The sequence below is a fragment of the Gorilla gorilla genome, chromosome 6 (genome assembly GCF_029281585.2).
Source record: "Gorilla gorilla gorilla isolate KB3781 chromosome 6, NHGRI_mGorGor1-v2.1_pri, whole genome shotgun sequence".
NCBI classification, from domain to species: domain Eukaryota; kingdom Metazoa; phylum Chordata; class Mammalia; order Primates; family Hominidae; genus Gorilla; species Gorilla gorilla.
Genome location: NC_073230.2, coordinates 71,131,212 through 71,155,249, shown reverse-complemented (window position 1 = coordinate 71,155,249; position 24,038 = coordinate 71,131,212).

Genomic DNA, 24,038 nt, shown 5'->3' with positions numbered 1-24,038 from the left:
ACTCTGTGAGTTGAACACACGCAGCCCAAAGAAGTTACTGAGAATTCTTCTGTCTAGCGTTATATACAGAAATCCTGTTTCCAACGAAATTCTCAAAGAGGTCCATATATCCACTTGCAGACCTTACAAACAGAGTGTTTCCAAACTCCTCTTTGAAAAGAAAGCTTAAACTATGTGACTGGAACGCACATATTACCAAGTGGTTGCTGAGAATGATTCTCTCTAGTTTTTATACGAAGATGTTTCCTTTTCTACCGTTGGCCGCAAAGCACTTGAAATCTCCACTTGCAAATTCCACAAGAAGAGGGTTTCAAAACTGCTCTGTCTAAAGGAAGGTTCAAATCTGTGAGTTGAACACACGCAGCCCAAAGAAGTTACTGAGAATTCTTCTGTCTAGCGTTATATGCAGGAATCCCGTTTCCAACGAAATCCTCAAAGAAGTCCAAATATCCAATTACAGACTTTAAAAACAGAGTGTTTCCAAACTGCTGTATGAATAGAAAACTTAAACCCTGTGAGTGGAACGCACACATCACCAAGTGGTTGCTGAGAATGATTCTCCCTAGTTTTTCTACGAAGATGTTTCCTTTTCTACCGTAGGCTCCAAAGCGCCTGAAATCTCCACTTGCAAATTCCACAAAAAGAGTGTTTCAAATCTGCTCTTTCTAAAGGAAGGTTCAAATCTGTGAGTTGAACACACGCAGCACAAAGAAGTTACTGAGAATTCTTCTGTCTAGAATTATTCGCAGAAATCCCGTTTTCAACGAAATCCTCAAAGAGGTCCAAATATCCACTTGCAGACTTTACAAACAGAGTGTTTCCAAACTGCTCTATGAAAAGAAAGGTTAAACTCTGTGAGTGGAAGGCACACATCACCAAGTGGTTGCTGAGAATGATTCTCTCTAGTTTTTCTACGAAGATGGTTCCTTTTCTTCCGTTGGCGGCAAAGTGCTTGAAATCTCCAATTGCAAATTCCACAAAAAGAGGGTTTGAAATCTGCTCTGTCTAAAGGAAGGTTCAACTCTGTGAGTTGAACACACGCAGCCCAAAGAAGTTACTGAGAATTCTTCTGTCTAGCGTAATATACAGAAATCCCGTTTCCAACGAAATTCTCAAAGAGGTCCAAATACTCACTTGCAGACTTTACAAACAGAGTGTTTCCAAACTGCTCTTTGAATAGAAAGCTTAAACTCTGTGACTGGAACGCACACATTACCAAGTGGTGGCTGAGAATGATTCTCTCTAGTTTTTATACGAAGATGTTTTCTTTTCTACCGTTGGCCACAAAGCGCTTGAAATCTTCTCTTGCAAATTCCACAAAAAGAGGGTTTCAAATCTGCTCTGTCTAAAGGAAGGTTCAAATCTGTGAGTTGAACACACGCAGCCCAAAGAAGTTACTTAGAATTCTTCTGTCTACAGTTATTCGCAGAAATCCCGTTTCCAACGAAATCCTCGAAGAGGTCCAAATATCCACTTGCAGACTTTACAAACAGAGTGTTTCCAAACTGATCTATGAAAACAAAGGTTCAACTCTGTGAGTGGAACGCACACATCACCAAGTGGTTGCTGAGAATGATTCTCTCTAGTTTTTCTACGAAGATGTTTCCTTTTGCACCGTTGGCCGCAAAGTGCTTGAAATCTCCACTTGCAAATTCCACAAAAAGATGGTTTCAAATCTGCTGTGTCTAAAGGAAGGTTCAACTCTGTGAGTTGAACACACGCAGCCCAAAAAGTTACTGAGAATTCTTCTGTGTAGCGTTATATACAGAAATCCCGTTTCCAACGAAATCCTCAAAGAGGTCCAAATATCTACTTGCAGACTTTACAAACAGAGTGTTTCCAAACTGCTCTTTGAAAAGAAAGCTTAAACTCTGTGACTGGAATGCACTCATTACCAAGAGGTTGCTGAGAATGATTCTTTCTTGTTTTTATACGAAGATGTTTCCTTTTCTACCATTGGCCGCAAAGCGTTTGAAATCTCCACTTGCAAATTCCACAAAAAGAGGGTTTCAAATCTGCTCTGTCTAAAGGAACGTTCAACGCTATGAGTTGAACACACGCAGCCCAAAGAAGTTACTGAGAATTCTTCTGTCTAGCGTTATATGCAGGAATCCCGTTTCCAACGAAATCCTCAAACAGGTCCAAATATCCAATTGCAGACATTACAAACAGAGTGTTTCCAAACTGCTCTATGAAAAGAAAGCTTAAACTCTGTGAGTGGAACGCACACATCACCAAGTGGTTGCTGAGAATGATTCCCTCTAGTTTTTCTACGAAGATATTTCCTCTTCTACCGTAGTCCCCAAAGCGCTTGAAATCTCCACTTGCAAATTCCACAAAAAGAGGGTTTCAAATCTGCTCTGTCTAAAGGAAGGTTCAACTCTGTGAGTTGAACACACGCAGCACAAACAAGTTACTGAGAATTCTTCTGTCTAGCGTTATATGCAGGAATCCCGTTTCCAACGAAATCCTCAAAGAGGTCCAAATATCCACTTGCAGACTTTACAAACTGAGTGTTTCCAAACTGCTCTATGAAAAGAAAGCTTAAACTCCGTGAGTGGGATGCACACATCACCAAGTGGTTGCTGAGAATAATTCTCTCTGGTTTTTCTTCGAAGATATTTCCTTTTCTACCGTTGCCCGAAAAGCTCTTGAAATCTCCACTTGCAAATTCCACTAAAAGACGGTTTCAAATCTGCTCTGTGTAAAGGAAGGTTCAACTCTGTGAGTTGAACACACGCAGCCCAAAGAAGTTACAGAGAATTCTTCTGTCTTGAGTTAATCTCAGTAATCCCGTTTCCAACGAAATCCTCAAAGAGGTTCAAATATCCACTTGCAGACTGTACAAACAGAGTGTTTCCAAACTGCTCTATGAAAAGAAAGGGTAAACTCTGTGAGTGGAATGCACACATTACCAAGTGGTTGCTGAGAATGATTCTCTCTAGTTATTATACGAACATGTTTCCTTTTCGACCGTTGGCCGCAAAGCGCTTGAAATGTCCACTTGCAAATTCCACAAAAAGAGGGTTTCATATCTGCTCTGTCTTAAGGAAGGTTCATCTCTATGAGTTGAACACACGCAGCCCAGAGAAGTTACTGAGAATTTTTCTGTCTAGCGTTATATGCAGGAATCCCGTTTCCAATGAAATCCGCAGAGTGGTCCAAATATCCACTTGCAGACTTTACAAACAGGGTGTTTCCAAACTGCTCTATGAAAAGAAAGGTGAAACTCTGTGAGTGGAACAAACACATCCCCAAGTGGTTGCTGAGAATGATTCTCTCTAGTTTTTATTCGAAGATATTTCCTTTTCTACCGTGGGCCGATAAGCGCTTGAAATCTCCACTTACAAATTCCACAAAAAGAGGGTTTCAAATCTGCTGTGTCTAAAGGAAGGTTCAACTCCATGAGTTGAACACATGCAGCCCAAAGAAGTTACTGGGAATTGTTCTGTCTAGCGTTATATGCAGGAATCCCGATTCCAACGAAATCCTCAAACAGGTCCAAATATCCAATTGCAGACTTTACAAACAGAGTGTTTCCAAACTGGTCTATGAAAAGAAAGCTTAAACTCTGTGAGTGGAACGCGCACATCACCAAGTGATTGCTGAGAATTATTCCCTTTAGTTTTTTTACGAGGATATTTCCTTCTCTACCGTAGGCCCCAAAGCGCTTGAAATCTCCACTTGCAAATTCCACAAAAAGAGGGTTTCAAATCTGCTCTGTCTAAAGGAAGGTTCAACTCTGTGAGTTGAACACACACAGCCCAAAGAAGTTACTGAGAATTCTTCTGTCTAGAGTTATTTGCAGAAATCCCGCTTCCAACAAAATCCTCAATAAGTTCCAAATATCCACTTGCAGACTTTACAAACAGAGTGTTTCCAAACTGCTCTATGAAAAGAAAGGTTAAACTCTGTGAGTTGAACGCACACATCACCAAGTGGTTGCTAAGAATGATTCTCTCTAGTTTTCCTACGAAGATGTTTCCTTTTCTACCGTGGCCGCAAAGCGGTTGAAATCTCCACTTGCAAATTCCACAAAAAGAGGGTTTCAAATCTGCTCTCTCTAAAGGAAGGTTCAACTCTGTGAGTTGAACACATGCAGCACAAAGAAGTTACTGAGAATTCTTCTGTCTAGCGTTATATACAGAAATCCCGTTTCCAACGAAATCCGCAGAGAGGTCCAAATATCCACTTGCAGACTTTACAAACAGGGTGTTTCCAAACTGCTCTATGAAAAGAAAGGTTAAACTCTGTGAGTGGGATGCACACATCACGAAGTGGTTGCTGAGAATGATTCTCTCTAGTTTTTATTCGAAGATATTTCCTTTTGTACAGTTATGCGATAAGCGCTTGAAATCTCCACTTGCAAATTCCACAAAAAGAGGGTTTCAAATCTGCTCTGTCTAAAGGAAGGTTCAACTCTGTGAGTTGAACACACACAGCCCAAACAAGTTACTGAGAATTCTTCTGTCTAGATTTATTCACAGAAATCCCGTTTCCAACGAAATCTTCAAAGAGGTCCAAATATCCACTTGCAGACTTTACAAACAGAGTGTTTCCAAACTGCTCTACGAAAAGAAAGGTTAAACTCTGTGAGTGGAATGCACACATCACCAAGTGGTTGCTGAGAATGATTCTCTCTAGCTATTCTACGAAGATGTTTCCTTTTCTACCGTTGGCCGCAAAGCGGTGGAAATCTCCACTTGCAAATTCCACAAAAAGAGGGTTTCAAATATGCTCTGTGTAAAGGAAGGTTCAACTCTGTGAGTTGAACACACGCAGCACAAAGAAGTTACTGAGAATTCTTCTGTCTAGCGTTATATGCAGAAATCCCGTTTCCAACCAAATCCTCAAAGAGGTCCAAATATCCACTTGCAGACTTTACAAACAGGGTGTTTCCAAACTGCTCTATGAATAGAAAGGTTAAACTCTGTGAGTGGGATGCACACATCACCAAGTGGTTGCTGAGAATAATTCTCTCTAGTTTTTATTCGAAGATGTTTCCTTTTCTACCGTTGGCCGCAAAGCGCTTGAAATCTCCACTTGCAAATTCCACAAAAAGAGGGTTTCAATTCTGCTCTGCTAAAGGAAGGTTCAACTCCGTGAGTTGAACACACGCAGCACAAAGAAGTTACTGAGAATTTTTCTGATTAGCGTTATATGCAGAAATCCCGTTTCCAACGAAATCCGCAGAGAGGTCTAAATATCGACTTGCAGACTTTACAAACAGGGTGTTTCCAAACTGCTCTATGAAAAGAAAGGTTAAACTCTGTGAGTGGGATGCACACATCACCAAGTGGTTGCTGAGAATGATTCTCTCTAGTTTTTATTCGTAGATATTTCCTTTTCTATCGTTGGCCGAAAATCTCTTGAAATCTCCACTTGCAAATTCCACAAAAAGAGGATTTCAAATCTGCTCTGTCTAAAGGATGGTTCAACACTGTGAGTTGAACACACGCAGCCCAAAGAACTTACTGAGAATTCTTCTGTCTAGAGTTATTCGCAGAAATCCCGTTTCCAACGAAATCCTCAAAGAGGTCCAAATATCCACTTGCAGACTTCACAAACAGAGTGTTTCCAAACTGCTCTATGAAAAGAAAGGTTAAACTCTGTGAGTGGAATGCACACATCACCAAGTGGTTGCTGAGAATGATTCCCTCTAGTTTCTATACGAAGATATTTCCTTTTCTACCGTAGGCCCCAAAGCGCTTGAAATCTCCACTTGCAAATTCCACAAAAAGAGGGTTTCAAATCTGCTCTGTCTAAGGGAAGGTTCAACTCTGTGAGTTGAACACACGCAGCCCAAAGAAGTTACTGAGAATTCTTCTGTCTTGCGTTATATGCAGAAATCCCGTTTCCAAAGAAATCCTCAAAGAGTTCAAAATATCCACTTGCAGACTTTACAAACAGAGTGTTTCCAAACTGCTCTATGAAAAGAAAGGTTAAACTCTGTGAGTGGGATGCACACATCACCAAGTGGTTGCTGAGAATGATTCTCTCTAGTTTTTATTCGAAGATATTTCCTTTTCTAGCGTTGGCCGATAAGCACTTGAAATCTCCACCTGCAAATTCCACAAAAAGAGGGTTTCAATTCTGCTCTGCTAAAGGAAGGTTCAACTCCGTGAGTTGAACACACGCAGCACAAAGAAGTTACTGAGAATTTTTCTGATTAGCGTTATATGCAGAAATCCCGTTTCCAACGAAATCCGCAGAGAGCTCAAAATATCCACTTGCAGACTTTACAAACAGGCAGTTTCCAAACTGCTCTATGAAAAGAAAGGTTAAACTCTGTGAGTGGGATGCACACATCACCAAGTGGTTGCTGAGAATGATTCTCTCTTGTTTTTATTCAAAGATATTTCTTTTCTACCGTGGGCCGATAAGCGCTTGAAATCCCCACTTGCAAATTCCGCAAAAAGAGGGTTTCAAATCTGCGCTGTCTAAAGGATGGTTCCACTCTGTGAGTTGAACACACGCAGCCCAAAGAACTTACTGAGAATTCTTCTGTCTAAAGTTATTCGCAGAAATCCCGTTACCAACGAAATCCTCAAAGAGGTCCAAATATCCACTTGCAGACTTTACAAACAGAGTGTTTCCAAACTGCTCTATGAAAAGAAAGGTTAAACTCTGTGAGTGGAACGCACACATCACCAAGTGGTTGCTGAGAATGATTCCCTCTAGTTTTTTTACGAGGATATTTCCTTCTCTACCGTAGGCCCAAGAGCACTTGAAATCTCCACTTGCAAATTCCACAAAAAGAGGTTTTCAAATCTGCTCTGCCTAAAGGAAGGTTCAACTCTGTGAATTGAACACATGCAGCACAAAGAAGTTACTGAGAATTCTTCTGTCTAGCGTTATATGCAGAAATCTCGTTTCCAACGAAATCCGCAGAGAGGTCCAAATATCCACTTGCAGACTTTACAAACAGGGAGTTTCCAAACTGCTCTATGAAAACAAAGGTTAAACTCTGTGAGTGGAACGCACACAACACCATGTGGTTGCTGAGAATGATTCTCTCTAGTTTTTCTACGAAGACGTTTCCTTTTCTACCATAGGCCACGAAGCGCTTGAAATCTCCACTTGCAAATTCCACAAATAGAGGGTTTCAAATCTGCTCTGTCTAAAGGAAGGTTCACACGCAGCACAAAGAAGTTACTGAGAATTCTTCTGTCTCGCGTTATATGCAGAAATCCCGTTTCCAACGAAATCCGCAGAGAGGTCCAAATATCGACTTGCAGACTTTACAAACAGGGTTTTTCCAAACTACTCTATGAAAAGAAAGGTTATACTCTGTGAGTGGTATGCACACATCACCAAGTGATTGCTGAGAATAATTCTCTCTAGTTTTTATTCGAAGATATTTCCTTTTCTACCGTTGGCCGAAAAGCGCTTGAAATCTCCACTTGCAAATTCCACAAAAAGAGGGTTTCAAATCTGCTGTATTTAAAGGAAGGTTCAACTCTGTGAGTTGAACACACGCAGCCCAAAGAAGTTACTGAGAATTTTTCTGTCTAGAGTTATTCGCAGAAATCCCGTTTCCAACGAAATCCTCAAAGAGGTCGAAATATCCACCTGCAGAGTTTACAAACAGAGTGTTTCCAAACTGCTCTATGAAAAGAAAGCTTAAACTCTGTGAGTGGAATGCACACATCACCAAGTGGTTGCTGAGAATGATTCCCTCTCGTTTTTATACGAAGATATTTCCTTTTCTACCGTAGGCCCCAAAGCGCTTGAAATCTGCACTTGCAAATTCCACAAAAAGAGGGTTTCAAATCTGCTCTGTCTAAAGGAAGGTTCAACTCTGTGAATTGAACACACACAGCCCAAAGAAGTTACTGAGAATTCTTCTGTCTAGCGTTATATGCCGAAATCCCGTTTCCAACGAAATCCTCAAAGAGGTCCAAATATCCACTTGCAGACTTTACAAACAGAGTGTTTCCAAACTGCTCTATGAAAAGAAAAGTTACACTCTGTGAGTGGAACGCACACATCATGAAGTGGTTGCTGAGAATGATTCTCTCTAGTTTTTCTACGAAGATGTTTCCTTTTCTACCGTTGGCCGCAAAGCGCTTGAAATCTCCACTTGCAAATTCCACGAAAAGAGGCTTTCAAATCTGCTCTGTGTAAAGGAAGGTTCAACTCTGTGAATTGAACACACGCAGCCCAAAGAGGTTACTGAGAATGCTTCTGTCTAGCGTTATATACAGAAATCCCGTTTCCAATGAAATCCTCAAAGAGTTCCAAATATCCACTTGCAGACTTTACAAACAGAGTGTTTCCAAACTGCTCTATGAAAAGAAAGGTTAATCTCTGTGACTGGAACGCACACATCACCAAGTGGTTGCTGAGAATGATTCCCTCTAGTTTTTATACGAAGATATTTCCTTTTCTACCGTAGGCCCCAAAGCGCTTGAAATCTCCACTTGCAAATTCCACAAAAAGAGGGTTTCAATTCAGCTCTGTTTAAAGGAAGGTTCAACTCTGTGAGTTGAACACACGCAGCCCAAAGAAGTTACTGAGAATTTTTCTGACTAGAGTTGTTCGCAGAAATCACGTTTCCAATGAAATCCTCAAAGAGGTCCAAATATCCAATTGCAGACTTTACAAACAGAGTGTTTCCAAACTGCTCTATGAATAGAAAACTTAAACTCTGTGACTGGAACGCAAACATCACCAAGTGGTTGCTGAGAATGATTCTCTCTAGTTTTTCTACGAAGATGTTTCTTTTTCTACTGTAGGCCCCAAAGCGCCTGAAATCTCCACTTCCAAATTCCACAAAAAGAGGGTTTCAAATCTGCTCTGTCTAAAGGAAGGTTCAACTCTGTGAGTTGAACACACGCAGCTCAAAGGAGTTACTGAGAATTCTTCTGTCTAGAGTTATTCGCAGAAATCCCGTTTCCAAGGAAATCCTCAAAGAGGTCCAAATATCCACTTGCAGACTTTACAAACAGAGTGTTTCCAAACTGCACTATGAAAAGAAAGGTGAAACTCTGTGAGTGGAACAAACACATCACCAAGTGGTTGCTGAGAATGATTCTCTCTAGTTTTTCTACGAAGATGTTTCCTTTTCTACCGTTGGCCTCAAATCGCTTCAAATCTCCAAATGCAAATTCCACAAAAAGGGGGTTTCAAATCTGCTCTGTGTAAAGGAAGGTTCAACTCTGTGAGTTGAACACACGCAGCACAAAGAAGTTACTGAGAATTCTTCTGTCTAGCGTTATATGCAGAAATCCCGTTTCCAACGAAATCCGCAGAGAGGTCCAAATATCCACTTGCAGACTTTACAAAGAGGGTGTTTCCAAACTGCTCAATGAAAAGAAAGGTTAAACTCTGTGAGTGGGATGCACACATCAACAAGTGGTTGCTGAGAATAATTCTCTCTAGTTTTTATTCGAAGATATTTCCTTTTCAACCATTGGCCAAAATGCGCTTTAAATCTCCACTTGCAAATTCCACTAAAGAGGGTTTCAAATCTGCTCTGTGTAAAGGAAGGTTCAACTCTGTGAGTTGAACACACGCCACCCAAAGAAGTTACTGAGAATTCTTCGGTCTAGAGTTAATCGCAGAAATCCTGTTTCCAACGAAATCCTCAAAGAGATCCAAATATCCACTTGCAGACTGTACAAACAGAGTGTTTCCAAACTGCTCTGTGAAAAGAAAGGTGAAACTCTGTGAGTGGAATGCACACATTACCAAGTGGTTGCTGAGAATGATTCTCTCTAGTTATTATACGAACATGTTTCCTTTTCTACCGTTGGCCGCAAAGCGCTTGAAATCTCCACTTGCAAATTACACAAAAAGAGGGTTTCATATCTGCTCTGTCTTAAGGAAGGTTCAACTCTATGAGTTGAACACATGCAGCCCAAAGAAGTTACTGAGAATTCTTCTGTCTAGCATTATATGCAGGAATCCCGATTCCAACGAAATCCGCAGAGAGGTCCAAATATCCACTTGCAGACTTTATAAACAGGGTGTTTCCAAACTGCTCTATGAAAAGAAAGGTTAAACTTTGTGAGTGGGATGCACACATCACCAAGTGGTTGCTGAGAATAATTCTCTCTACTTTTTATTCGAAGATATTTCCTTTTCTTCCGTTGGCCGAAAAGCGCTTGAAATCTCCACTTGCAAATTCCACAAAAAGAGGCTTTCAAGTCTGCTCTGTTTAAAGGAAGGTTCAACTCTGTGAGTTGAACACACGCAGCCCAAAGAAGTTACTGAGAATTCTTCTGTCTAGAGTTATTCACAGAAATCCCGTTTCCAACGAAATCCTCAAAGAGGTCCAAATATCCACTTGCAGAGTTTACAAACAGAGTGTTTCCAAACTGCTCTATGAAAAGAAAGGTTAAACTCTGTGAGTGGAACGCACACATTACCAAGTGGTTGCTGAGAATGATTCTCTCTAGTTTTTATACGAAGATGTTTCCTTTTCTACCGTTGGCCACAAAGCGCTTGAAATCTCCACTTGCAAATTCCACAAAAAGAGGGTTTCATATCTGCTCTGTCTAAAGGAAGGTTCAACTCTATGAGTTGAACACACGCAGCCCAAAGAAGTTACTGAGAATTCTTCTGTCTAGAGTTATATGCAGGAATCCCGTTTCAAACGAAATCCTCAAAGAGGTCCAAATATCCAATTGCAGACTTCACAAACAGAGTGTTTCCAAACTGCTCCATGAAAAGAAAGCTTAAACTCTGTGAGTGGAAAGCACACATCACCAAGCGGTTGCTGAGAATGATTCCCTCTAGTTTTTATACGAAGATATTTCCTTTTCTACCGTAGGCCCCAAAGCGCTTGAAATCTCCACTTGCAAATTCCACAAAAACAGGGTTTCAAATCTGCTCTGTCTAAAGGAAGGTTCAACTCTGTGAGTTGAACACACGCAGCACAAAGAAGTTACTGAGAATTCTTCTGTCTAGCGTTATATGCAGAAATCCCGTTTCCAACGAAATCCGAAGAGAGGTCCAAATATCCACTTGCAGACGTTACAAACAGGGTGTTTCCAAACTGCTCTATGAAAAGAAAGGTTAAGCTCTGTGAGTGGGATGCACACATCACCAAGTGGTTGCTGAGAATAATTCTCTCTACTTTTTATTCGAAGATATTTCCTTTTCCACCGTTGGCCGAAAAGCGCTTGAAATCTCCACTTGCAAATTCCACAAAAAGAGGGTTTCAAATCCACTCTGTTTAAAGGAAGGTTCAACTCTGTGAGTTGAACACACGCAGCCCAAAAAAGTTACTGAGAATTTTTCTGTCTAGAGTTATTCACAGAAATCCCGTTTCCAACGATATCCTCAAAGAGGTCCAAATATCCACTTGAAGACTTTACAAACAGAGTGTTTCCAAACTGCTCTATGAAAAGAAAGGTGACACTCTGTGAGTGGAACAAACACATCGCCAAGATGTTGCTGAGAATGATTCTCTCTAGTTTTTATACGAAGATGTTTCCTTTTCTACCGTTGGCCGCAAAGCGCTTGAAATCTCCACTTGCAAAATCCACAAAAAGAGGGTTTCAAATCTGCTCTGTCTAAAGGAAGGTTCAACTCTATGAGTTGAACACACGCAGCGCAAAGAAGTTACTGAGAATTCTTCTGTCTAGCGTTATATGCAGGAATCCCGTTTCCAACGAAATCCTCAATGAGGTCCAAATATCCAATTGCAGACTTTACAAACAGAGTGTTTCCACACTGCTCTATGAAAAGAAAGCTTAAATTCTGTGAGTGCAACGCACACATCACCAAGTGGTTGCTGAGAATGATTCCCTATAGTTTTTATACGAAGATATTTCCTTTTCTACCGTTGGCCACAAAGCGCTTAAAATCTCCAAATGCAAATTCCACAAAAGGGGGTTTCAAATCTGCTCTGTCTAAAGGAAGGTTCAACTCTGTGAGTTGAACACACGCAGCACAAAGAAGTTACTGAGAATTCTTCTCTCTAGCGTTATATGCAGAAATCCCATTTCCAACGAAATCCGCAGTGAGGTCCAAATATCCACTTGCAGACTTTACAAAGAGGGTGTTTCCAAACTGCTCTATGAAAGGAAAGGTTAAACTCTGTGAGTGGGATGCACACATCACCAACTGGTTGCTGAGAATGATTCTCTCTAGTTTTTCTACGAAGATGGTTCCTTTTCTACCGTTGGCGGCAAAGCGCTTGAAATCTCCACTTGCAAATTCCACAAAAAGAGGGTTTCAAATCTGCTCTGTTTAAAGGAAGGTTCAACTCTGTGAGTTGAACACACGCAGCCCAAGGAATTTACTGAGAATTCCTCTGTCTAGAGTTATTCGCAGAAATCCCGTTTCCAACAAAATCCTCAAAGAGGTCCAAATATCCACTTGCAGACTGTACTAACAGATTGTTTCCAAACTGCTCTATGAAAAGAAAGGTTAAACTCTGTGAGTGGAACGCACACATCACCAAGTGGTTGCTGAGAATGATTCCCTCTAGTTTTTATACGAAGATGTTTCCTTTTCTACCGTTGGCCCAAAAACTCTTGAAATCTCCACTTGCAAATTCCACAAAAAGAGGGTTTCAAATCTGCTGTGTCTAAAGGAAGGTTCAACTCTGTGAGTTGAACACACGCAGCCCAAAATGTTACTGAGAATTCTTCTGTCTAGCGTTATATGCAGAAATCCCGTTTCCAACGAAATCCTCAAAGAGGTCCAAATTTCCACTTGCAGGCTTTAGAAACAGAGTGTTTCCAAACTGCTCTATGAAAAGAAAGGTTAAACTCTGTGAGTGGAACTCACACATTACCAAGAGGTTGCTGAGAATGATTCTCTCTAGTTATTATACGAACATGTTTCCTTTTCTACCGTTGACCGCAAAGCGCTTGAAATCTCCACCTGCAAATTCCACAAAAAGAGGGTTTCAAATCTGCTCTGTCTAAAGGAAGGTTCAACTCTGTGAGTTGAACACACACAGCCCAAACAAGTTACTGAGAATTCTTCTGTCTAGATTTATTCACAGAAATCCCGTTTCCAACGAAATCTTCAAAGAGGTCCAAATATCCACTTGCAGACCTTACAAACAGAGTGTTTCCAAACTGCTCTACGAAAAGAAAGGTTAACCTCTGTGAGTGGAATGCACACATCACCAAGTGGTTGCTGAGAATGATTCTCTCTAGCTATTCTACGAAGATGTTTCCTTTTCTACCATTGGCCGCAAAGCGGTTGAAATCTCCACTTGCAAATTCCACAAAAAGAGGGTTTCAAATATGCTCTGTGTACAGGAAGGTTCAACTCTGTGAGTTGAACACACGCAGCACAAAGAAGTTACTGAGAATTCTTCTGTCTAGCGTTATATGCAGAAATCCCGTTTACAACGAAATCCTCAAAGAGGTCCAAATATCCACTTGCAGACTTTACAAACAGGGTGTTTCCAAACTGCTCTATGAAAAGAAAGGTTAAACTCTGTGAGTGGGATGCACACATCGCCGAGTGGTTGCTGAGAATGATTCTCTCTAGTTTTTATTCGAAGATATTTCCTTTTCTAGCGTTGGCCGATAAGCACTTGAAATCTCCACTTGCAAATTCCACAAAAAGAGGGTTTCAATTCTGCTCTGCTAAAGGAAGGTTCAACTCCGTGAGTTGAACACACGCAGCACAAAGAAGTTACTGAGAATTTTTCTGATTAGCGTTATATGCAGAAATCCCGTTTCCAACGAAATCCGCATAGAGCTCCAAATATCCACTTGCAGACTTTACAAACAGGCAGTTTCCAAATTGCTCTATGAAAAGAAAGGTTAAACTCTGTGAGTGGGATGCACACATCACCAAGTGGTTGCTGAGAATGATTCTCTCTTGTTTTTATTCAAAGATATTTCTTTTCTACCGTGGGCCGATAAGCGCTTGAAATCCCCACTTGCAAATTCCGCAAAAAGAGGGTTTCAAATCTGCGCTGTCTAAAGGATGGTTCCACTCTGTGAGTTGAACACACGCAGCCCAAAGAACTTACTGAGAATTCTTCTGTCTAAAGTTATTCGCAGAAATCCCGTTACCAACGAAATCCTCAAAGAGGTCCAAATATCCACTTGCAGACTTTACAAACAGAGTGTTTCCAAACTGCTCTATGAAAAGAAAGGTTAAACTCTGTGAGTGGAACGCACACATCACCAAGTGGTTGCTGAGAATGATTCCCTCTAGTTTTTTTACGAGGATATTTCCTTCTCTACCATAGGCCCAAGAGCACTTGAAATCTCCACTTGCAAATTCCACAAAAAGAGGTTTTCAAATCTGCTCTGTCTAAAGGAAGGTTCAACTCTGTGAATTGAACACATGCAGCACAAAGAAGTTACTGAGAATTCTTCTGTCTAGCGTTATATGCAGAAATCCCGTTTCCAACGAAATCCGCAGAGAGGTCCAAATATCCACTTGCAGACTTTACAAACAGGGAGTTTCCAAACTGCTCTATGAAAAGAAAGGTTAAACTCTGTGAGTGGAACGCACACAACACCATGTGGTTGCTGAGAATGATTCTCTCTAGTTTTTCTACGAAGACGTTTCCTTTTCTACCGTAGGCCACGAAGCGCTTGAAATCTCCACTTGCAAATTCCACAAATAGAGGGTTTCAAATCTGCTCTGTCTAAAGGAAGGTTCACACGCAGCACAAAGAAGTTACTGAGAATTCTTCTGTCTAGCGTTATATGCAGAAATCCCGTTTCCAACGAAATCCGCAGAGAGGTCCAAATATCGACTTGCAGACTTTACAAACAGGGTGTTTCCAAACTGCTCTATGAAAAGAAAGGTTAAACTCTGTGAGTGGTATGCACACATCACCAAGTGATTGCTGAGAATAATTCTCTCTAGTTTTTATTCGAAGATATTTCCTTTTCTACCGTTGGCCGAAAAGCGCTTGAAATCTCCAGTTGCAAATTCCACTAAAAGAGGGTTTGAAGTCTGCTCTGTTTAAAGGAAGGTTCAAATCTGTGAGTTGAACACACGCAGCCCAAAGAGGTTACTGAGAATTCTTCTGTCTAGAGTTATTCGCAGAAATCCCGTTTCCAACGAAACCCTCAAAGAGGTCCAAATATCCACTTGCAGACTTTACAAACTGAGTGTTTCCAAACTGCTCTATGAAAAGAAAGGTTAAACTCTGTGAGTGGAACGCAAACATCACCAAGTGGTTGCTGAGAATGATTCCCTCTAGTTTTTATCCGAAGATATTTCCTTTTCTACTGTAGGCCCCATAGCGCTTGAAATCTGCACTTGCAAATTCCACAAAAAGAGGGTTTCAAATCTGCTCTGTCTAAAGAAAGGTTCAACTCTGTGAGTTGAACACACGCAGCCCAAAGAAGTTACTGAGAATTCTTCTGTCTTGCGTTATATGCAGGAATCCCGTTTCCAACGAAATCCTCAAAGAGGTCCAAATATCCAATTGCAGACTTTACAAACAGAATGTTTCCAAACTGCTCTATGAAAAGAAAGCTTAAACCCTGTGAGTGGAACGCACGCATCACCAAGTGGTTGCTGAGAATGATTCCCTCTAGTTTTTATACGAAGATATTTCCTTTTCTACCGTAGGCCACAAAGCGCTTGAAGTCTCCACTTGCAAATCCCACAAAAAGAGGGTTTCAAATCTGCTGTATTTAATGGAAGGTTCAACTCTGTGTGTTGAACACAGGCAGCCCAAAGAAGTTACTGAGAATTCTTCTGTCTAGCGTTATATGCAGGAATCCCATTTCCAACGAAATCCTCAAAGAGGTCCAAATATCCACTTGCAGACTTTACAAGCAGAGTGTTTCCAAACTGCTCTATGAATAGACAACTTAAACTCTGTGAGTGGAACGCACACATCACCAAGTGGTTGCTGAGAATGATTCTCTCTAGTTTTTCTACGAAGATGGTTCCTTTTCTTCCGTTGGCGGCAAAGTGCTTGAAATCTCCAATTGCAAATTCCACAAAAAGAGGGTTTGAAATCTGCTCTGTCTAAAGGAAGGTTCAACTCTGTGAGTTGAACACACGCAGCCCAAAGAAGTTACTGAGAATTCTTCTGTCTAGCGTAATATACAGAAATCCCGTTTCCAACGAAATTCTCAAAGAGGTCCAAATACTCACTTGCAGACTTTACAAACAGAGTGTTTCCAAACTGCTCTTTGAATAGAAAGCTTAAACTCTGTGACTGGAACGCACACATTACCAAGTGGTGGCTGAGAATGATTCTCTCTAGTTTTTATACGAAGATGTTTTCTTTTCTACCGTTGGCCGCAAAGCGCTTGGAATCTTATCTTGCAAATTCCACAAAAAGAGGGTTTCAAATCTGCTCTGTCTAAAGGAAGGTTCAAATCTGTGAGTTGAACACACGCACCCCAAAGAAGTTACTTAGAATTCTTCTGTCTACAGTTATTCGCAGAAATCCCGTTTCCAACGAAATCCTCGAAGAGGTCCAAATATCCACTTGCAGACTTTACAAACAGAGTGTTTCCAAACTGCTCTATGAAAAGAAAGGTTAAACTCTGTGAGTGGAACGCACACATCACCAAGTGGTTGCTGAGAATGATTCTCTCTAGTTTTTCTACGAAGATGTTTCCTTTTCCACCGTTGGCCGCAAAGCGCTTGAATTCTCCACTTGCAAATTCCACAAAAAGATGGTTTCAAATCTGCTGTGTCTAAAGGAAGGTTCAACTCTGTGAGTTGAACACACGCAGCCGAAAAAGTTACTGAGAATTCTTCTGTGTAGCGTTATATAGAGAAATCCCGTTTCCAACGAAATCCTCAAAGAGGTCCAAATATCTACTTGCAGACTTTACAAACAGAGTGTTTCCAAACTACTCTTTGAAAAGAAAGCTTAAACTCTGTGACTGGAATGCACTCATTACCAAGAGGTTGCTGAGAATGATTCTTTCTTGTTTTTATACGAAGATGTTTCCTTTTCTACCATTGGCCGCAAAGCGTTTGAAATCTCCACTTGCAAATTCCACAAAAAGAGGGTTTCAAATCTGCTCTGTCTAAAGGAACGTTCAACGCTATGAGTTGAACACACGCAGCCCAAAGAAGTTACTGAGAATTCTTCTGTCTAGCGTTATATGCAGGAATCCCGTTTCCAACGAAATCCTCAAACAGGTCCAAATATCCAGTTGCAGACTTTACAAACAGAGTGTTTCCAAACTGCTCTATGAAAAGAAAGCTTAAACTCTGTGAGTGGAACGCACACATCACCAAGTGGTTGCTGAGAATGATTCCCTCTAGTTTTTATACGAAGATATTTCGTCTTCTACCGTAGGCCCCAAAGCGCTTGAAATCTCCACTTGCAAATTCCACAAAAAGAGGGTTTCAAATCTGCTCTGTCTAAACGAAAGTTCAACTCTGTGAGTTGAACACACGCAGCACAAACAAGTTACTGAGAATTCTTCTGTCTAGCGTTATATGCAGGAATCCCGTTTCCAACGAAATCCTCAAAGAGGTCCAAATATCCACTTGCAGACTTTACAAACTGAGTGTTTCCAAACTGCTCTATGAAAAGAAAGCTTAAACTCCGTGAGTGGGATGCACACATCACCAAGTGGTTGCTGAGAATAATTCTCTCTGGTTTTTCTTCGAAGATATTTCCTTTTCTACCGTTGCCCGAAAAGCTCTTGAAATCTCCACTTGCAAATTCCACTAAAAGACGGTTTCAAATCTGCTCTGTGTAAAGGAAGGTTCAACTCTGTGAGTTGAACACACGCAGCCCAAAGAAGTTACAGAGAATTCTTCTGTCTAGAGTTAATCTCAGAAATCCCGTTTCCAACGAAATCCTCAAAGAGGTTCAAATATCCACTTGCAGACTGTACAAACAGAGTGTTTCCAAACTGCTCTATGAAAAGAAAGGGTAAACTCTGTGAGTGGAACGCACACATTACCAAGTGGTTGCTGAGAATGATTCTCTCTAGTTATTATACGAACATGTTTCCTTTTCGACCGTTGGCCGCAAAGCGCTTGAAATCTCCACTTGCAAATTCCACAAAAAGAGGGTTTCATATCTGCTCTGTCTAAAGGAAGGTTCATCTCTATGAGTTGAACACACGCAGCCCAGAGAAGTTACTGAGAATTTTTCTGTCTAGCGTTATATGCAGGAATCCCGTTTCCAATGAAATCCGCAGAGTGGTCCAAATATCCACTTGCAGACTTTACAAACAGGGTGTTTCCAAACTGCTCTATGAAAAGAAAGGTGAAACTCTGTGAGTGGAACAAACACATCCCCAAGTGGTTGCTGAGAATGATTCTCTCTAGTTTTTATTCGAAGATATTTCCTTTTCTACCGTGGGCCGATAAGCGCTTGAAATCTCCACTTGCAAATTCCACAAAAAGAGGGTTTCAAATCTGCTGTGTCTAAAGGAAGCTTCAACTCTATGAGTTGAACACATGCAGCCCAAAGAAGTTACTGGGAATTGTTCTGTCTAGCGTTATTTGCAGGAATCCCGATTCCAACGAAATCCTCAAACAGGTCCAAATATCCAATTGCAGACTTTACAAACAGAGTGTTTCCAAACTGCTCTATGAAAAGAAAGCTTAAACTCTGTGAGTGGAACGCGCACATCACCAAGTGATTGCTGAGAATGATTCCCTCTAGTTTTTTTACGAGGATATTTCCTTCTCTACCGTAGGCCCCAAAGCGCTTGAAATCTCCACTTGCAAATTCCACAAAAAGAGGGTTTCAAATCTGCTCTGTCTAAAGGAAGGTTCAACTCTGTGAGTTGAAGACACACAGCCCAAAGAAGTTACTGAGAATTCTTCTGTCTAGAGTTATTTGCAGAAATCCCGCTTCCAACAAAATCCTCAATAAGTTCCAAATATCCACTTGCAGACTTTACAAACAGAGTGTTTCCAAACTGCTCTATGAAAAGAAAGGTTAAACTCTGTGAGTTGAACGCACACATCACCAAGTGGTTGCTAAGAATGATTCTCTCTAGTTTTCCTACGAAGATGTTTCCTTTTATACCGTTGGCCGCAAAGCGCATGAAATCTCCACTTGCAAATTCCACAAAAAGAGGGTTTCAAATCTGCTCTCTCTAAAGGAAGGTTCAACTCTGTGAGTTGAACACATGCAGCACAAAGAAGTTACTGAGAATTCTTCTGTCTAGCTTTATATACAGAAATCCCGTTTCCAACGAAATCCGCAGAGAGTTCCAAATATCCACTTGCAGACTTTACAAACAGGGTGTTTCCAAACTGCTCTATGAAAAGAAAGGTTAAAGTCTGTGAGTGGGATGCACACATCACGAAGTGGTTGCTGAGAATGATTCTCTCTAGTTTTTATTCGAAGATATTTCCTTTTGTACAGTTATGCGATAAGCGCTTGAAATCTCCACTTGCAAATTCCACAAAAAGAGGGTTTCAAATCTACTCTGTCTAAAGGAAGGTTCAACTCTGTGAGTTGAACACACACAGCCCAAACAAGTTACTGAGAATTCTTCTGTCTAGATTTATTCACAGAAATCCCGTTTCCAACGAAATCTTCAAAGAGGTCCAAATATCCACTTGCAGACTTTACAAACAGAGTGTTTCCAAACTGCTCTATGAAAAGAAAGGTTAAACTCCGTGAGTGGGATGCACACATCACCAAGTGGTTGCTGAGAATAATTCTCTCTAGTTTTTATTCGAAGATGTTTCCTTTTCTACCGTTGGCTGCAAAGCACTTGAAATCTCCACTTGCAAATTCCACAAAAAGAGGGTTTCAATTCTGCTCTGCTAAAGGAAGGTTCAACTCCGTGAGTTGAACACACGCAGCACAAAGAAGTTACTGAGATTTTTTCTGATTAGCGTTATATGCAGAAATCCCGTTTCCAACGAAATCCGCAGAGAGGTCTAAATATCGACTTGCAGACTTTACAAACAGGGTGTTTCCAAACTGCTCTATGAAAAGAAAGGTTAAACTCTGTGAGTGGGATGCACACATCACCAAGTGGTTGCTGAGAATGATTCTCTCTAGTTTTTATTCGTAGATATTTCCTTTTCTACCGTTGGCCGAAAAGCGCTTGAAATCTCCACTTGCAAATTCCACAAAAAGAGGATTTCAAATCTGCTCTGTCTAAAGGATGGTTCAACTCTGTGAGTTGAACACACACAGCCCAAAGAAGTTACTGAGAATTCTTCTGTCTAGAGTTATTCGCAGAAATCCCTCTTCCAATGAAATCCTCAATGAGTTCCAAATATCCACTTGCAGACTTTACAAACAGAGTGTTTCCAAACTGCTCTATGAAAAGAAAGGTTAAACTCTGTGACTGGAACGCACACATTACCAAGTGGTTGCTGAGAATGATTCTCTCTAGTTATTATACGAAGATGTTTCCTTTTCTACCGTTGGCCGCAAAGCGCTTGAAATCTCCACCTGCAAATTCCACAAAAAGAGGGTTTCAAATCTGCTCTGTGTAAACGAAGGTTCAACTCTGTGAGTTGAACACACGCAGCCCAAAGAAGTTACTGAGAATTCTTCTGTCTAGCGTTATATGCAGAAATCCCTTTTCCAAAAAAATCCTCAAAGAGGTCCAAATATCCACTTGCAGACTTTACAAACAGACTGTTTCCAAACTGCTCTATGAAAAGAAAGGTTAAACTCTGTGAGTGGAACGCACACATTACCAAGTGGTTGCTGAGAATGATCCTCTCTAGTCTGTCTACGAAGATGTTTCATTTTCTACCGTTGGCCGCAAAGAGCTTGAAATCTCCACTTGCAAATTCCACAAAAAGAGGGTTTCAAATCTGCTCTGTGTAAAGGAAGGTTCAACTCTGTGAGTTGAAGACACGCAGCCCAAAGAAGTTACTGAGAATTCTTCTGTCTAGCGTTATATGCAGAAATCCCCTTTCAAACGAAATCCTCAAAGAGGTCCAAATATCCACTTGCAGACTTTACAAACAGAGTGTTTCCAAACTGCTCTATGAAAAGAAAGGTTAAACTCTGTGACTGGAACGCACACATTACCAAGTGGTTGCTGAGAATGATTCTGTCTAGTTTTTATACGAAGTTGTTTCGTTTTCTACCGTGGGCGGCAAATCGCTTGAAATCTCCACTTGCAAATTCCACAAAAAGAGGGTTTCAAATCTGCTGTGTCTAAAGGAAGGTTCAACTGTATGAGTTGAACACATGCAGCCCAAAGAAGTTACTGAGAATTGTTCTGTCTAGCGTTATATACAGGAATCCCGATTCCAACGAAATCCTCAAAGAGGTCCAAATATCCAATTGCAGACTTTACAAACAGAGTGTTTCCAAACTGCTCTATGAAAAGAAAGCTTAAACTCTGTGAGTGGAACGCACACATCACCAAGTGGTTGCTGAGAATGATTCCCTCTAGTTTTTTTACGAGGATATTTCCTTCTCTACCGTAGGCCCAATAGCGCCTGAAATCTCCACTTGCAAATTCCACAAAAAGAGGTTTTCAAATCTGCTCTGTCTAAAGGAAGGTTCAACTCTGTGAGTTGAATACAAGCAGCACAAAGAAGTTACTGAGAATTTTTCTGTCTAGCGTTATATGCAGAAATCCCGTTTCCAACGAAATCCGCAGAGAGGTCCAAATATCCACTTGCAGACTTTACAAACAGGGAGTTTCCAAACTGCTCTATGAAAAGAAAGGTTAAACTCTGTGAGTGGGATGCAGACATCACAAAGTGGTTGCTGAGAATGATTCTCTCTAGTTTTTATTCGAAGATACTTCCTTTTCTACCGTTGGCCGATAAGCGCTTGAAATCTCCACTTGCAAATTCCAGAAAAAGAGGGTTTCAAATCTGCTCTGTCTAAAGGAAGGTTCAACTCTGTGAGTTGAACACACGCAGCCCAAAGAAGTTACTGAGAATTCTTCTGTCTAGCGTTATATACAGAAATCCTGTTTCCAACGAAATCCTCAAAGAGGTCCATATATCCACTTGCAGACCTTACAAACAGAGTGTTTCCAAACTCCTCTTTGAAAAGAAAGCTTAAACTCTGTGAGTGGAATGCACACATTACCAAGTGGTTGCTGAGAATGATTCTCTCTAGTTTTTATACGAAGATGTTTCCTTTTCTACCGTTGGCCGCAAAGCACTTGAAATCTAAACTTGCAAATTCCACAAGAAGAGGGTTTCAAAACTGCTCTGTCTAAAGGAAGGTTCAAATCTGTGAGTTGAACACACGCAGCCCAAAGAAGTTACTGAGAATTCTTCTGTCTAGCGTTATATGCTGGAATCCCGTTTCCAAAGAAATCCTCAAAGAGGTCCAAATATCCAATTGCAGACTTTAAAAACAGAGTGTTTCCAAACTGCTGTATGAATAGAAAACTTAAACTCTGTGAGTGGAACACACACGTCACCAAGTGGTTGCTGAGAATGATTATCTCTAGTTTTTCTACGAAGATGTTTCCTTTTCTACCGTAGGCCCCAAAGCGCCTGAAACCTCCACTTCCAAATTCCACAAAAAGAGTGTTTCAAATCTGCTCTTTCTAAAGGAAGGTTCAACTCTGTGAGTTGAACACACACAGCCCAAAGACGTTACTGAGTATTCTGCTGTCTAGAATTATTCGCAGAAATGCCGTATTCAACGAAATCCTCAAAGAGGTCCAAATATCCACTTGCAGACTTTACAAACAGAGTTTTTCCAAACTGTTCTATGAAAAGAAAGGTTAAACTCTGTGAGTGGAAGGCACACATCACCAAGTTGTTGCTGAGAATGATTCTCTCTAGTTTTTCTACGAAGATGGTTCCTTTTCTTCCGTTGGTGGCAAAGCGCTTGAAATCTCCACTTGTAAGTTCCACAAAAAGAGGATTTCAAATCTCCTCTGTTTAAAGGAAGGTTCAACACTTTGAGTTGAACACACGCAGCCCAAAGAAGTTACTTAGAATTCTTCTGTCTAGAGTTATTCGCAGAAATCCCGTTTCCAACGAAATCCTCGAAGAGGTCCAAATATGCACTTGCAGACTTTACAAACAGAGTGTTTCCAAACTGCTCTATGAAAAGAAAGGTTAAACTCTGTGAGTGGAACGCACACATCACCAAGTGGTTGCTGAGAATGATTCTGTCTAGTTTTTCTACGAAGATGTTTCCTTTTCTACCGTTGGCCGCAAAGCGCTTGAAATCTCCACTTGCAAATTCCACAAAAAGAGGGTTTCAAAACTGCTGTGTCTAAAGGAAGGTTCAACTCTGTGAGTTGAACACACGCAGCCCAAATAGTTACTGAGAATTCTTCTGTCTAGCGTTATATACAGAAATCCCGTTTCCAACGAAATACTCAAAGAGGTCCAAATATCCACTTGCAGACTTTACAAACAGAGTGTTTCCAAACTGCTCTTTGAAAAGAAAGCTTAAACTCTGTGACTGGAATGCACTCATTACCAAGAGGTTGCTGAGAATGATTCTTTCTAGTTTTTATACGAAGATGTTTCCTTTTCTACCGTTGGCCGCAAAGCGCTCGAAATCTCCACTTGCAAATTCCACAAAAAGAGGGTTTCAAATCTGCTCTGTCTAAAGGAACGTTCAACGCTATGAGTTGAACACACGCAGCCCAAAGAAGTTACTGAGGATTCTTCTGTCTAGCGTTATATGCAGGAATCCCGTTTCCAACGAAATCCTCAAACAGGTCCAAATATCCAATTGCAGACTTTACAAACAGAGTCTTTCCTAACTTCTCTATGAAAAGAAAGCTTAAACTCTGTGAGTGGAATGCACACATCACCAAGTGGTTGCTGAGAATGATTCCCTCTAGTTTTTATACGAAGATATTTCCTTTTCTACCATTGGCCCCAAAGCGCTTGAAATCTCCACTTGCAAATTCCACAAAAAGAGGGTTTCAAATCTGCTCTGTCTAAAGCAAGGTTCAACTCTGTGAGTTGAACACACACAGCACAAAGAAGTTACTGAGAATTCTTCTGTCTAGTGTAATTCGCAGAAATCCCGTTTCCAACGAAATCCTCAAAGAGGTCCAAATATCCACTTGCAGACTTTACAAACAGAGTGTTTCCAAACTGCTCTATGAAAAGAAAGTTTAAACTCTGTGAGTGGAACACACACATTACCAAGTGGTTGCTGAGAATGATTCTCTCTAGTTATTATACAAACATGTTTCCTTTTCTACCGTTGGCCGCAAAGCGCTTGAAATCTCCAC